The sequence below is a fragment of the Choloepus didactylus genome, chromosome 11, assembly GCF_015220235.1.
Source record: "Choloepus didactylus isolate mChoDid1 chromosome 11, mChoDid1.pri, whole genome shotgun sequence".
NCBI classification, from domain to species: Eukaryota; Metazoa; Chordata; class Mammalia; order Pilosa; family Megalonychidae; genus Choloepus; species Choloepus didactylus.
The window spans coordinates 4,330,186-4,343,540 of NC_051317.1; the positions used below are offsets into that span (position 1 = coordinate 4,330,186).

At 42.8% G+C, this 13,355-nt stretch overlaps 1 protein-coding gene across 3 annotated transcripts in view; it reads right to left on the reverse strand.

The window, feature by feature from the left end:
- TENM2 (teneurin transmembrane protein 2) overlaps positions 1–13,355 on the reverse strand; it is a 1,024,030-nt gene that overhangs the window by 180,112 nt on the left and 830,563 nt on the right. The gene's annotated exons all lie outside the window — the stretch shown is intronic.

Genomic DNA, 13,355 nt, shown 5'->3' on the forward strand with positions numbered 1-13,355 from the left:
AAATCTACATACCTTTTAAATATTCAGTATTATTTCAGTTTACTGGGGAGAGAGAAAAACATCAATCTTGATTCTGAATACTCAATCAACTCCTGGTTCTGAATAGATTGAGGAGGAATTTCCTGTGCTTTTCTGTGGGATCTTTAAAATTTTCATCCCTGGAAAAGGCAGTTTCTTTTGACTCTAAAAGAAGAGAGTCCAGATTCACGGGATCAGATGGGAAGCTGGTGGATATGTCAGCCTTTATGGTTCCAATGCCGGTAGTTTCAGTTTTCCCCAGCACATGCATTGCAAATGGCCAGGTGTTTCTCTGGTTTTGCATCTGCCTCTGGAGGATGTTTATGGCATGCCCACAAGCAGACGAAGTGAATGATTATACTAGAATAGCATGCTGGGAACTGTGCCCAGGAATTGGTAGCCTGATCTAAGAAAACTGGGCAGGGAGAGCAAAGCAATCGAGAAAACATAGGATACTTCTGCTGTGCTGCCCTGGGGAAAAGATCAACAGGTTTGCACCACTGTACTAGAATCTTCTCTCTGGACCATGTCTGAAAAGCCCATGGAATTCCTTGAGTAGAATGGGACATAGAGTGAACATGTCCATGAAGTACGGGGGAAGGGACTGGGCAGGGGGACATGCAGCAAAGCCGTTGAACCCAGTCATAGAGGGGAAAATGATGACTGGGAAAGAGCTCAATCCTGTCGGGTCAGTCTGTCTTCCTTGGGTGTCCTACCCAAGGCAACTCAGAGAGGACCCTCATTCCTGCCCTTTACTACACCACTCTGACCCCTTATGGCTGTTTTACATGGCCACTCCTGCTCATCCATTGTAGCCAAAGAGAGGGCAAGCATGCCATCTCCATATGGGAAAGCCTTCTTCTTCGCTGTTGAAATCCTAATAGTCTAAGGAACAGAAAGGGACATAAGGGCCCCAAGCAGCATGAATTACTAGGCATTGTTAATAAAATACAGGTATCCAGAATCCTGAATACCTGTTCGGAGTTTCTAGCACTTGAACATTTGCAAAAGTAGCACTTCAGAGCATGGCATTAGACCAATGACCAATGTTAAGACATATTGTAATGGGTGTGGATGTACCATGCTGGGCTGCTGAGAAGCCGGATGGGGACACACGCATGCATGCACACACAGACATGTACACATTCACACGCACACCAGGAACTGGCTCAGTTTGGTGGTTTATATCATTGAGACTTGGGGCGCTGCTGTCAACTGGAGCAGATGGAAGGAAGCTAAGAAGCCATCATGGGCGGCAGAGGAGGTGGTAATGGGAAACCCTGACCATGCTTCTTGAATGCTATATTTGCCAATTGTTTATAAAACCTGGATTCAAATCAATGCGTCCACCTAGCTGCCTTGTGTAAAATACTTTCTGTTGCTGCTCACTGTGTTTTAGGGCAATAGCTATCTGCTTACCTCACAGGCTTGTGGCGAGGTTTACTGAGGCAACACAAAATCTTTTGAGCTCCTTGGAGAAATTCACTATGTAAGTGCAAAGTGTCACCATTGTACCATGCAAGGAGACTCCCACCAACTTAAACCAGTCACCAAGGAGAGTTGGGTGTCAAACAGAAAGAAGCCAAAGCGGTCCCAGTCTCAATCTAGGCAAAAGATCTTTCCTAATTCAACGCCAGTCTTTCACTGGACGTAAGTGTCAGAAGCTGCAAACAGGTGGTCCATTTGGCCTTCAGTCTTGTTTGAAAGATCCACACAGTGTTTTACATACATTTTGAGTTGCTTGCTGACATCTGAAAATTGGAAGAGTATGCAGAACAATCCTGATTTCTGGCTTCTATTGAAAAATAAAATTTTGGCAAACCTAGGCTTGCAATTTCTGCATGATGACGTTCTGTGGGAGCTGGGTCTTGGCTGCCCTCTGGATGGGCCATTCACGTTCAAGTTTACTATCATGCCTACTGTCTTATACCCTAATTGTTCTTGCCTCCCTCATATTGTTTGGCCTCACCCATGAGGGAGTATTAGAGTTTACAGCTCTTTCTGTAGTTTCTGCCCTTCTTCATTTCCCAAAGTCAACGAAGATCCTGAATTCATAGTGGCCCTCTTTGTTCAAATCTAGGAAAGGCTGCCCAACCACCTCCCACTAGGGGGAAATGAGAGGAGAATGCAGTTCTTCCCAATCCCTCCCCTTGTGAGTAATTCTACCTTAAAAGCTCAAGGTTTTCTGAATTAGGGATGTCCAAGCAGTAATCCAACTAAATTAGATTATAAGCACCTGAAAGTTTTCATAATAAATAAAAGTATAGACATAGCTAAGAGATGATGAGATTTAATTAATGAGTGTTATTTAACAGAACAAGTTGTGCCATATATGTAGGATTAAAAGATAAAACAGGATCGGAAGGGAAATCAAATTTTAATGAGTTGCCATCTTCATTTGATTCAACTGAATTTCCTTCGTTGCAGGAAATATTAACACTTATGAGGGAGTCATTTGTGTGAATCCACACAGTTTGATACCTGACTGCTTTCTTTCATGTAATTACATTGTGCTACAAATGAATATAAACTCCTACTGGAAGTTAAAGGCATCCAACCTTACACCGATCTCCTTGGGAAGCTGTGAGCAAGGGACGGTGTCGAAAAATAAACCAAAAATTATTGGCAGAAACACCAGAAAGCATGTCTTAGGTTGGAAAACAGCAAAGTCTCATGTGCATAAAAGGCAGTTAGGTCTCCAGCTCCTCAGACTGCTTCCGTCCTTTCTGCAAACCACTTTTCTCTTGGCCCAGCTGCCACAGTGTTACTTATACATGGTGGGCTTGTGTCCCACCCAGCACGGTGCTGGTATGCTTTAGGTGCTCAGGAAATGTCTCACGAAGGAATAAATATAGTTATCATGGCTTGGCTGGAACCAGACAAAGGCGTGTGGGCTCCAACTGTGGCATGGGGTGACACACACGTGGTTTTCTTGTTTATGTCTATAACGCCCCTGTTCCTGAAACTGGGCCATTTCCACACCTCTTCCTGCTTTCCCTTCGCTCCCTGCATGCTCCCTTCTCTAAGGAGTGGAAGCCAGGTGTCCTCCCGAGCTCCTTTCGGAAGAGTGAAATCGGGGAGGGGCCCAGAACACCTGGGCTAACACAGGCGGTTTCGTACCCCTGGCCTCTCTTTCTGGAGTTTTGGGTCCCTCTCTGTAGCTCTGTGTGGTTGTATGCTATGGCTCCTGCTTTAATGCTCACTCTGTGATGACAGAACAGGGAAACTATGGTGCAGGCATGAAGGTGTGGCATTAATTATTTTTAAGCTAACATTTAGGGAGTGTCAAACACTGTGTTAAGTACTTCACACACAAGATCTCATTTAGTACTCATTACATAGGATGTAAGTATTATTATTCCCAATTGACAGATGGGGGAGGAAAAACTGAGGTTAATGGAAAATCAGTAACTTGTCAAAGGGAACCCAACTGGTAAGTGATGGAGGCTGGATATGAAGCCAGGATTGTTTGATTCCAAAGCCCATGCAGATCCCTTTGCTATAAATTTCCCCACACTGTCCCCATCCCTGGAATGCACAACTACCACAATAAAGCACTGACAATAAATGCTAACAGTTAGAAGTCAGTAAAGGGAGAAGATTTTATATTTTACAAATATAATTTGGAAGACATTGAGAGTTTAGAGTGAATATTGATGTGCAGTATGTGTTCTACACTGTTTACTTCTGGGCATACTGTTTTCTGTTTTAGGCTCCTCTATGATACGATAATATTTTCTGTATTTAGACCCCCAGAGAGCAGATCTGTAAGTGAGTGGATACAGAGATTTCTTGGCCCTATTAAATGGAAATAAAAAGTTAAATCAGTTCATATTCAAAGTATGGTGAGAAGTTGTTAGCAATATGCTTAAGGGACCCAACTTGACTTGCTTGTATTCCCTGGATTAATAGGGAAAAGCTGGTTTCTCTCACTGTCTCCAATATCTTCATTATCTGCCCCTATTCACGGGAATTGCAATCAGCAGAAAAATTGGGGCTTTCTGTGCTCCCACACACCTAACAGAGAGAAACGATCTCACTGCCCTGCTGCCAGGATGCTCTCTGCAAAGCAGAAGCCACTGCTTTGAGTTTCGTGTCATTAGAGAGATTGTGTTCTGGATGCAGCAGCGTGACTGGTGATCGACGCTTGTTAACGCGTCAGAATAAAATCAGGTGTAAACGTTTCCTCTGTGCCAGTGAGGTGGTTATTTTATAATCTTTGGGGGCTCCCTACCCCTTAGCATTGTTTCTAGACAACTAAACAAGGCTGTCTGGCAATCCCTCTTGAAGTTAAAGCATAATTTATAAAATAAAGAAATGCAATTCACACTTATCAGAGCCCATCACTCTGTGCTTTCAGCTTTAGACAGGTGACCCTTCTGGGGGCAGCATCTAACCAACATCACTGCTAATTTGACCAGGTGCTGCTGCTACCAAACTTGGGATTCATGGCCCAGGATTCTCAGCTCTTTTATTTCCTCCTGGACAGCAATTATATGGGGCTTTATGTCACTAGGAGGTTGTTTAACCCCTCCCTTCTCTGAGATCTGGCAGGATGTAGTTTTTGCAACCTGTAGCTTTTGCTGCACAAACTGGGTCTCAGGCATGATTAGAGGGAGCAGTTTGGAGCATGTGGTCTAGGCACATGCAAGCAGCTCACTCCCCATTCCTCCTGCAACTTGATTACTATGAAGGTGGTAGATCACAGGGCCTCTTTTATTTGCAGGTGAGCTGGTTGAAGCTATACCCAGCCCACCACCTAAATAACGAGGAACAAGGAGATTTTCTTAAAGAGCAGATTGTCTAAGTGGTAGGGGCCCTGACTGAACCTGAACTGGGATTCAGAAACTGGCTGTGATTGATAAACTCCCCATGCCTGGGTCTACGGAAGGTGTCTGAGGTGAGGAAACAAAGCAGACTCCACAGTGTCTGTTCCACAGCCTGGTGCTGGGACAATACCTTGGTGTACGGGGTCGGGGGTGGGTGGCTGGGGGTTAAAGGCAAATAGTCAAGGAATGTGGGACAAACTTCTGCTGCGGGACCCGGGTGATAAAGTCCCACAACGTGAGGAAGTGTGGCATTCTCTCCATCACTGTGTAAACACAGCAGGACTTCCGTAGGGTGTCAACTGAAGTTGGGCCCTAGACATCTCCCCAAGTCATGGGTCCTTGCAGTAGGGGAAGTGCTGTAGGGTTTCCCAAAGTGAATTCTGTAGGCAACAGGCTTCAATGAGGGGACAAAGCTTGAAGAATATGAATAGACTAAACATGAACAAATGAGACACCCCGGGAAACTTTGAGCAATACATGGGGTGACACCTTTGTAGTGTGGATGAGCCACGAAATTGGAGAGGGGATGTTAGTGATTCCTTATTTGTGGGACTGATATGTAGGATGTGGGGCAATTGGGTTCTCTCAGTCTTGGAATGACCCAAGAAGGAGCAGAGTGTTTCTATCTCCTGGACTTCTTGTATTACCTCCCCTTCTCATTTTCACTATTATATCAGCTCACTTGGAAAAGCATATTAAACCTCTGCCAAATTCATTTTTTCACTTGACATTTGTTGGCCGAGAGGAGTCAACCCCATCTTCAAGAATCTGAGAATAGAAAGAGTGGAACCCACTACCAGCCACAGAACGAGGCTGTTGGTGGAGCCTTCCATGGTGACAGCTGTGGGAAGAGGCTAGTCTGGCTTCTCGGGATCTTAATAACAGGCTGGTAGCTTTTAATTACTTTGTGGATGTCGTATCATACCACTGAGGACCAAACAGGCTTCTCCATTACTGATTACAATGAAAATATGTTTTTAAAAACAAACACTTTACTTAAAACTAGGGATATTTTTTTAATTAGAGGAAAGATTAACTAAATGCATTTTCTCTTGTAATTTAATCCATTCTAATTATCCTGAGAATGTTTATGATGAAATACTTAAATTCCTCCTAGCTGCTATTTTGGGTGGTTTCTTTCTTTATCGTCCAGGAAAGGAAAAGCTCAGAGATGGCAAATGATAGAGTGCCCTTCTGTAGGTCTGATTGTAATGATGCATAGAAATGCATGATTAGAGAGGATGAGGAGGCATGCAACAGGGCCCAATTTTGACTGGTGGGTTTTCAAAATGATGGCACCCCATTCACCAAAGGCAGTAAAGGCAAGCCTTTTATAAAAGCTTACAGCATGCTATGAAAGAAGAGGACTGGTACAGGACTGCACTCCATCAGGCAGGTACCTTGGGAGGAAATGCAAAATCTGTTCCTTACATGAACATCTGGGATACCCCGTGCGGCTCCTGACAACCCAGGAGATGGGCCAAGGAATTGCAGAGAATCCCCAGATGTTACACATGGGTCATGCTCCATGGAGCCAGGTGATTGCAGCGTGGGAGAAATGAGGGTAATTGGGAAGTTTATTGGGCTGAATGGGGACAGAGAATCAGTGAGAGTCTTGAATCTGCAAAGTGCTTTGTATGCTGTCCTACAGAGCCAAAGTTGGGCCTCCCCGGTTATTCTTTGATGCACAGAGCTAGGGCAAATATAATCTCAGAACTCAGAATCATGAGGAATGAGAAGGAATAAGAAAAGGAGAGACTGGGACAGTAAATTCTAAGAGATGCTGACCAGGCAGTGGTCTCAAACTTGAGAAATGCCAGAGTCCTTCTTAAAAGGAGACCATGATACCTTCCAAATTCCTTAAGAATATGTCTGTGATGGTTTGAGAAAGAGTGATTGAAAAAAAATTTTTTTTTGCCAATAGCAGAATTTCAAAATAACACTTCAAAAGAAAAGTTTTATCTTTTTAACTGCCCTTATTATAAAAATGAAACCCAGAATTAAAAACAAATTGTCATAGACCTTTAGGCTCTCCCAGAATATGTCCAAGAGGTCTAATTTGAAAAACTTTGAGCTACAGTGGCAAGCCTCAATTTTACAATCAGGCTCTATTAACATAAGGATATTCAGAATTTGATTGGGGTAGAATTGGGGCTATTGAGTAAAAGAAGCAGGTTCGATTCCAGGTAAGAGAGACATTTTGGTTCTTTTTAAGAACCAAATGCTAGCAGACTGCAGGACAAGCCTTGGTTTGGGAAATGAAGAGTGGGTAGGTGTTATATTAGACATGATACAAACTGCTTGATGGACTGGAGGCTGATGTGTGAAAGGGAGGTTGAAGGGGATAGAAATGTCAGAGAAGTTTATTTTGAAGATTCTCCTTCACCCTTTAATGTATCTTACATTGTTGATTAATAATGCTGGCGACGGTGACAAACATAATGATGATGACAATATTAGCTCACATGTATTTGGCTCTTACTTTATGGTAGGTACTGTGTCAAGCACTTTCCATACAATCCAGTGAGGCAGGTACTACTTATTACCCCCATTTTACAGACAAAGAAACTGAGGCACATAGAGGTTAGGAAACCTGCCAGGATTTGATCCCAGGTAGACAGACCCAAAAGCCTGAGTTCTTAAGCACTTTGTTATCTTGCTTGCACTACCTGGAATCCAACTGAAGTGAATGTAGATCAATGAACCTTTACTTTAAGGCCATTTATTTGTATCAAAAAATACAAATATAAATGGATAAAGCAGGACCTGATGACTCAAACTATGGAAAGAACTTTTTCAATTTACAAAATGATTGCCTAGGGAAACTATATAAATTGGAGCTGAGGTGAGCAGATAAACAAACAAATAAACAACCTAACAGAAAAGCATCATTTGCTACCCTCAACAATTCAACACTGCATCAGCTGGGCCGATTCTCTGCTGTATCTATCCCTTTAACATAAAGTCTTCAGTGTGCATTATGGGAGTCTGCACCGTTCCTCCCTTTGGGAAGAGAGAAAGGCTTGATTGTGTTAGAGTGGCTCATTCCTATGGTTTTGCATCAAAAGTAATAAGATTCTGGAAATGGACAGGTCCTTAGAGAGCATCTCATCCAAGCATGGTCTAAATGCAGTCAATCCCATGCTGCATTTGTGATATTTGCAATATCTGGACGGCTATTTACTTAATATCTTTCTTTAAATTTACTTAAGCCTATCATCACTATCTACTTTAACCACTTCCCTAAGCAATAATACCTGTATAATTGTGAGTTTGATGTGCTAGTTATATTTTTTCCTATATACTTATTTTTAAAAACCCTACACAACCATTCAATGAAACGTTATTTGTACACCAACGAAAATCATCTCATTTGTGTACCACACACTCGAAATCAATTATGTGGATTAACCCCTTCATTTGCCACAGGACACAGAGACCAGGAAGGTTGGATGACTTGCCCCATGGCACACAGAATGTTTATGGCAGAGCCAACCTTACAAGGCAGACCCCTTCCTTCCTCAGCCAATCTTATTCTTCATGACACCACAGTTAATCAGATAGCAAGTGATGAGAAAGATGTCTACCCCCAAAATCTAAAGGAGCTCAGCTTCTTACGGCCTTCTTTGCTGCACCTCTCCCCTGGATGCAGTCTTTAGTGCACACTGTGACACCGTTGAATTGCAGGAAGCTCGAGTGACAGAGGATTCACCGTCCACTAGGGCAGCACATCCCGTTTTTCAACAGCTCCTACACTTACATGCTTCCTTCTTCTTTGAATCTGGAATCTTCCTTATGCTAACTCTCACTCATGGGTTTCTGTTCCAAAAGTTCCAAACCGTTTGTAATTCTTTGCTCTCTGGTGAGGTCAGCAAATCCTCACTGCAAGCAAGTTACTTGTTGGTTCTGGCCCTGGCACCATGGGGCACAAACCAGCACACCAACCAGTTCCTCTGAAACATTTTAAGGAGATAGTACAGAGCATGCTCCAAGTTACTGTCTGCCAAAGATTGAAAACACAGAGAATTCTTCCTGTTTTCTTTTTTGATGGGAGCCTGTTACATGGGCAGGTATTAATAACTTACACAGGGAGCAATACAAAAAAAGTTTCCATTTAAACCACCAAATGGTTGAGTCATAAAGTTAGGGGAAGGTTTGTGTCTATCTTGTCTATTTTCTAACTGATGTGTAAGCTCCTGTTGGCTTCCATGCCAAGAAAATGAATACTTCCAGTGGTGGGGATGTGACTACATGTAATGCAGTTTTAAAATTTCATTTTGGTTTATTTTTCGCAGTAAGGTGAAAATGTGTTCCTGTAACTTCTACCTCATAGTTCTTGTTCTGGGTTTGGGTAGGAAACTGTGGGCAGACTGAGTGATCAAGACATAAAGAGAACTGAGCACCTGTGACTGCTGATCTGCAACGAGAAGGCTCACATTTTGGCCAGGTTATGAGAAAAAGAAAAAACTGGCAGTGGAACATCTTTTGCACCCTGCTATAAGTCTGCCCATAGTCCTTAACAGTGAAAATTCATCACTCTAGGCTTTCAGTTCAAAAAGATGGAGCTCCCAGGATTGGCTACAACAAGAGTCCTTGGAGAAATAGGTTCATCAACCAATCAGAGAATTAGTCGCTTCTACAGACCTTGGAGGTAAGGATGATGCCACAGTAGCTAATTCCATCTCAACTTGATCTCACTATTGAGTTATGAAAGCCCAAATGTTCAAGGACAATAGTTACAAGAAAAAAAGAGCTTTCACAACTTAGAATGAAACTGGAATGAGATGCAGAAGCAGCTGTATCCAGCCTGAAACTGGTTAATTTCTATAGTCGCTTTCTTCCCACTGTTCCCTTAGTTTCTAAATGCTCTCCCTCTTGGACTGTGACCCGGTCTGTTTCTGATTACAGTCTCTTAATCAGCACATCAGATTGTCGCATGGCTGGTTTTACCTTGGGTAAAGATTCATTTTCCTTATTAACATCACAAGAACCTATTTCTTCCCCCAATCAATTAAGGAGGAAAAATAGAAGAGCCCCATTGAGATAGAGGTAAAAGAAAACTGTTATGATTTGTGACACACAGTCCTAGCAATCAATTCCTCACAACTGTGAACCGTGATCTGGAGGTCAGGGCTCCACGGACAAGATAAAGTTGGAATAACCATCACAGACACTGCTCACTACCTAGACATCAGACAGTGCACCCAGGGCAGAAAAGTGCCCAGTATTAGTTTGCATTACTTGAAGTGGATGTCTGGGCAGCGCACATTTGGGAGATAATTACCACATCCTCAATTAGTATTTAGTTTCCCTCCGTGCATTCCCTGGCAGTGTGAATGTTTGTTTTCCCCTGTATTTTGCCAACTACTCTACCCTTAGAACATGCTAAAATCCACCCCACCTCTTTATGATGTAAGAGATGCTTATATGATTATTGTAGGCCATAGTGATTTTGACCTAATAAAAACTATATGGTTCCTTCATGCCCTGGTGTGTTACAGCCTTTGGATGGCCTTCTGAAGTTATATGCCCAGTATGAATAGGGGTGCTGGGGATGGGTGGGGGTGATAGGAGCAACAATCCATTTTAGGATAATGTTTAAAGATTAATACTCTTCTATCATACAATGTGTATTCTGATTTATTCATAAGAGTAAAGGGCAGCCTGTCCATATATTCCAAAGATATACGTTGGTTGATTTAGATTCAAAGTATATCTCTTTGCTATGTAAGTCTGCAGATATTGGTCATACTTTGTATTGTTGCTTGGTGGCATTCAATATATGGATGCATTAGCTCTAAATGTTAACACTGAAATGTTATACCTTATATTTAAATCATTAGTAATACATAATAAATTTCTAAATATAAATAATTTGGTTGAAAATTACAGAAATGCATTTGACTAAATGTAGATAGATCCTGATACTTCTACTTGCCAAAGTTTCAGAAGTCTGTGCTTTTATCCTCATTCTTTTTTGCCCCCCTCATCTATCTTTTTGCTTCCTTCAACAAAATAAATGTAATCCACAAGTGCTAATGTGAATTGTTCAGTTGACTATTTGCAATGACCCTAAGAAAACCGCCTCACTGTGACCTTTTGAAAATATGCCACAGACAAATCAAGTGCCCAGCACTAACTACCCACCTCTCTATCTTACCCCGAGTCTCCCTATGCATTGTTTGCCCACCAGGTGCCATTTCATTACTATTTATTTTCTATTTTTAAAATATAGCATTTGAGGTTCTGCTTGGAAAGACCAAAGAGCCTCCCTTTCCTTTCTGACTGTCAGTATCCCTGAGGAGGAGGACTGATTCTGTGCTTGTAAATTGTGGCATTTACTTAAAATGAATTGACAGGAGCGTCTGCTCAAAAGAAAAGATGAAAACTCCACAAAACAGCTCTGGGGCCAAAGGTTGAAAAGCAAAAGAAGCAATTATGCGTGCAGGAACATCTCTAGTTTTTGAATAGCAGATTGCACTGGCCAACGTATATTGGGCTTTTTTGAGAAAACCCCAGTAAACATAACTGTGAGGAGATGGCATGCACCCTACTAATAAACCCCAGAGTCCCAGTTTCTCTCAAGAAAAGGCTTTGGTGAGAAAGATCTTTATAATTAACATACCACAAACTCCTAAGTCACAGATCAGAGTTCTGAACAAAAGACTATCCTTGACCAATCACCCTCTTCATTTGGGGAACTTCACGTGGCATATAAATTTGCACTTTCTCTAGCACTCTCATGAACTCATGTATGTCAGCTCATGGAAATGTGAAATTTGAACCAAACACTTTAAGTAGCAGAAACACCTTTTTCAATTCTTCTCACCCAAAGGGCTAGCTACAGCAAAGTATCTCCTGTGTTCTTTTGCTGGCCTTATCTTCTCTATCTTCTAGTGAGACCAAAATCATTATCTTCCCTTCTTGTTTTCAAAGGCTTCAGAGACTTTCCAAACCAGCTCTCGTTTTCTCCCCTCTCCACCTCTGTGATATCTGGCCCTTCTCTCTTTCTCTTGGCCTCTGATATCCTTCAAGCCACAAAGGGTATCCTTTTCCTTGCTTCCCTTTCCTTTTCTCTCTCAGTCAAGAATTGTGCAGCTCTCTTAATTTAGGGCTTGGCAAACATCTTCCCTCAAGGGCCAGATAACAAATGGCTTTGCAGGTCATGTGATATCTGTCACACATATTCAATGCTGCCATGTAGCATGTGAAATGATGCTATGTTAACGAGCAGGTGTGGCTGCGCTCTTATAACAGTTTAGTGACGGACACTGAAATTTAATTTCATATAACTTTCATGTGCCACAAAATATTTTTCTTTTGATTTTTTTTCAGCTCTTAAATTGTAAAAACTATTCTTAGCTTGTGGGCCATATAAAAATAGGCAGCGGGCCAGATTTGGCCCTCCATTGTAGCGGGCTGACCCCTGCTCTCATCCAGCTGGGCTGCCTTCTTATGAGCTATTTCCAGAGTACAGACAGGTGGGAGGCAGGAGAGAGCCAGCAGGCTTCACTGTGGGAACTCTAACCCCCTGGCAGCCATGGGAAGGGGAGTAAAAGGGGAGGTGAGGCTGCATGGTGAATTGGGAGAAAGTAAGATTATCTACCTAAAGGTTGTTGATTGGCAAGAGCTTTTGGGGGGTGGAGGGCAGTGGGAATGTAGAGTGAGGGGGGAGTATTTATTTAAATCACTCTAGGTACATCAAGGGCACACCCTGAAGAGTTGAAGCTATCCTTCAGAATTCTAAGCTCTTTTGGTATTGGGCTATATATATCCCTCCCTTGAAAGTCTCCTGAATTAGCCCTCAGAGTCTGCAGGACCTGAAGATGAAGGCGGCTGCAGGGGTGGGGGTGGGGGCGGGAGAGCAGGATCCGGAGTATCATCAAGAGATTGGAAAAACAAGTCACTGCCAACGGACTGTCCCGGCAGGGTCCCAGTGCTGTGGTTGAGGCCCTGATTCGTGCGCTGCCTCTCGGATGCCCAATTAGATGGAACTGGGGGAAATCTCATGCAAAGTCCACTGTATCTCTGTTTCCACCCTCCCAAATGAACAGCATGGGAAACTGAATCTGATCTTGTGAGTCAGTCCTCAGCAAGCTCTTGGCCCCATCTCTCACTAGAGGTGGCTGATCTCCGGCTGGGGTTTTGAGGCTGGGCCAGGGGGGAGAGCTCCAAACCTGAGAGTGAGAATTGAAGGCAACTTCAAGGAGAGGTGGGGGGGGGGGGGGTTGGTTTGAAACTGCTCTGAGAGTGTCCATGCAGGCAACTGGATCACCCAGCTTGTCATGAAATGAATCCCAGGCTTGACCTAATTAAATGGTAAAAGCAAAAATTGGAGATTAAATGATGCTCAGGTCGGCAACTTTGTAAGTCAAACTGTCAGAGAGATGCAGAAAACCCAAAAAGCATCATTTCCCGTTGTCTCAATTCAAGGGATAATTAGGTATGCTCAATTCAGTCTTGCCCTACCCCAAACTCCAACAATGACAAAAAACAAACAGGCAAACA